The following is a 3,401-nucleotide window of genomic DNA, read 5'->3' as shown; positions in this document are numbered from 1 at the left end:
ATGTTTTTCAAAATGAAGGGGTTAAATGGTGAAGAAAGTCATTACAATTCCATCCTGTCATGTTTCAAATAAGATAGCTTATAAATTATCAACTCGCATAGAGTTAACATGTTGTAAAATAAATTGGTCAACATGATAATATTGAAGTCCTTAAATATAAAAGGTTTTAAAATAAACATTAACATGGAGTACCTTCTCTACCTATTAAGTGATGGTTTAAATCTAGCCAGATCTAAATATTTGCAAACTATACGTTCAACCAAGGACCAACATCCAGAATCTATGAAGAATTCAAACAAATCAGCAAGAAAAAAATAAACAACTCCAATCAGAAAGTGGGCAAAAGACATGAACAGAAGTTTTTCAAAAGAAGACAGACCAATCACCAACAAACATTTGAAAAAATGCTCAACATCACACATCATCAGGGAAATGCAAATTATTAATAAAACCACCATGGGCTGCCACCTCACCTCTGTCAGAATGGACACTATTAAAAAATCAAAAAACAAGAGATGCTGCCATGGATGCAGAGAGAAAGGAACGCTTATATACTGTTGGTGGGACTGCAAATTAGTACAACCTCTGGAGAAAACAGTATGGAGATTCCCTGAAAAAATAAATGCAGGCTTGCTGTTCTATCCAGCAATCCCACTAGTGGGTATCTATCTAATGGAAAAGAAGTCATTTTATGAAAAAGACACCTGTACTCGAATGTTTATCACAGCACAATTCACAGTTGCAAAGATGTGATTGAACCTAAGTGCCCATCAATTCCTGAGTGGATAAAGAAAATGTGGTATATGTATACCATGGAGTACTACTCAGCCATAAAAAGGAATGAAATAACGTCATTGGCAGCAACTTGGATGTATCTGGAGACCATTATCCTAAGTGAAATATCTTAGGAATGGAAAACCAAACAGCGTATGTTCTCACTAATAAGTGGGAGCTAAACACATGAGCATAAAGAGATATAAAGGGTATTGGCAACCAAGAAGAGGGAAGGGTGAGAGAGGTGTGAGGGATAAAAACTTGCCTATTGGGTACAACGAACACTATTCTGGTGACGGGCACACCAAAAGCCCCGAGTTAAGCAGCATACAAGGTATCCATGTAACAAAAACATTTGTATCCCCTTAAACAAATAAAAAGAAATCTAGCCAAATACACTGAGAGTATGAACACATTTGTACACTACTGCCTGTTGATGATTTTGTAATTGAATTAACACTCTAATTAAAAATGAAGAACCATAATTTCAACTCAAATCTCCTAATGTGAAGAAAAATGTATAATGAAACTATTGTGGCAAAACCTGGAAAAGGTATTTATTAAGCTCTAAACAGGGAATAATGGTCCTGTCTGTATTTTTGGCAGTCAGTATTGATCAAAGAGAATATATTAGAGAATATATTATGCTTTATCCTGTAAAACATAAAGAACAAAAATTATGGTTCAGCAAACATTCAATGACTCTTAAGAAGAGACATCCTAATGTTTGCATTTGTACAATATCTTAGCTAATGTTTGTAATTACAGTTGACCCTTGGACGATGCAGGGGATAGGGGTGCCAACGCCCCGCACAGTTGAAAATCTGTATTTAACTTTCGGCTCCCCCAAAACTTAACTACTAACAGCCTACTGTTGACTGGAAGCCTTACCAATAACATCAAAAGTCAATTAACACATATTTTTTTCCACTCATTCTTCCAATGAAACACCTATTTTGTATGTTATATGTACTATATACCATATTCATACAATAAAGTAAGCTAGAGAAAACGTTATTAGGAAAATCATAAGGAAGCAAAAATATATTCACTCTTAATGAAAATATATTTCATTAAGTGGAAATGGACCGTCATGAAGGTCTTCGTCCTCATCTTCTTCACACTGAGTAGGCTGAGGAGGAGGAGGAAGAGGAGGGCTGGTCTTGCTGTCTCAGGGGTGGCAGAGGGGGAGGAGGTGGAATGGGAGACAGGAAAGACAGACACACTGAGCGTGACTTTTATTGAAAAAGAAATCCACATAGAAGTGGACCCACACAGTGCGAACTGGTGTTGTTTGGTGTTGGTCAACTGTGTGTTATTTGGACTCACATGTATACTCACAAATATACATATACATATATGTATATATTCAGACCTGAAATGGGAATCAGGCATCCTGACATCGTCAGATGGAGATGGCTTTGTGTGTAACTAAAAGGGACACTGGTATTTATGAGGGAAGTAGTAGGTGCGCGAGATCCATGGGGCGAAAGAATTGGATGGTGCACACCCCGTCTCTGCCATCCTGGATTCCTCACTTCCATGGTCTTGGTCTTTAAGGACACGCACTCCGGGGATCAGAATGATGGTAAAATAGCTGCTGTAATGAGGAGCTTTGGATATTGAGCCCTCAGGGACGCAGAGACTGCCGTGAGCGAGCCTGTGACCACCTCCCTTAACAGACCTGCCCAGCCTGGGAGCCACACCAGAGCCTCCTTCCAGAGATGATCCTTCATGACCAAGACCACCCCATTGACTCATTCTGTCTGTCCGCAATTCCTGAGGCCAGATCGTCCATCTTCAATATCCAGGTGAGACGTTGAGCATCATTCCTCTTGAAGCCACCTAGCTCAAGTCCTTTAGCTAATGCTTTGGAAATGAGGGCAGGTGTTTTACTAGAATTTCATTCTGGGGCAGCAGTGAGCACATGCATAGGATGATTAGAAACAAGTCTCCCATGAGCCTCCTGCCTATCTTTTTTTTTTTTTCTTTCCTTTTCTTTTGTCTTTTTCTTTTTTTAGAGACAGGGTCTCACTCCGTCACCCAGGCTGGAGTGCAGTGGCATGATCATAGCTTACTGCAGCCTCGAACTCCTGGGCTCAAGTGATCCTTCCACCTTAACCTTCCAAGTGGCTAGGACTACAGGCACACACCACCACACTCAGACAGTTTTTTAATTTTTTTTTTAGAGACAGGGTCTCGCTATGTTGTCCAGGCTGGTCTTGAACTCCTGGCCTCAAGCCATCCCCCTGGCTCAGCCTCCCAAAGTGCTGGGATTCCAGGCTCACATGAATATCAGTATCATCGACGTTTCTTTCCTTATTTTTCTACGCGATCAAGATTCCCAGAAGGAGTTTAATAAATAAACTCGTCCCTGATATTCACATTTATCCTGTTAGAAATATTGTCTCTTTCCTCAACTGACCCAAGGTATCATATCCTTCTCAGGAGTGCAAAATGCCATCTGCAATTATTCATGGCAGAAAAATAAAAAGACACAAAAGGAAATGTCAGGATGCAGGTCCGATGTGCCAAGCACCATGTTGGTTGCTTTGGTTTCATTTATTTCTCATCATGAAATGTCCCTGAAGATTTTTTTTTTTTACCTTCATTATAAGTATAATTGA

The sequence above is a fragment of the Propithecus coquereli genome, unplaced genomic scaffold (assembly GCF_000956105.1).
Source record: "Propithecus coquereli isolate 6110/MARCELLA unplaced genomic scaffold, Pcoq_1.0 Scaffold241, whole genome shotgun sequence".
Taxonomy (NCBI): Eukaryota; Metazoa; Chordata; class Mammalia; order Primates; family Indriidae; genus Propithecus; species Propithecus coquereli.
This window is presented reverse-complemented; position numbering follows the sequence as displayed.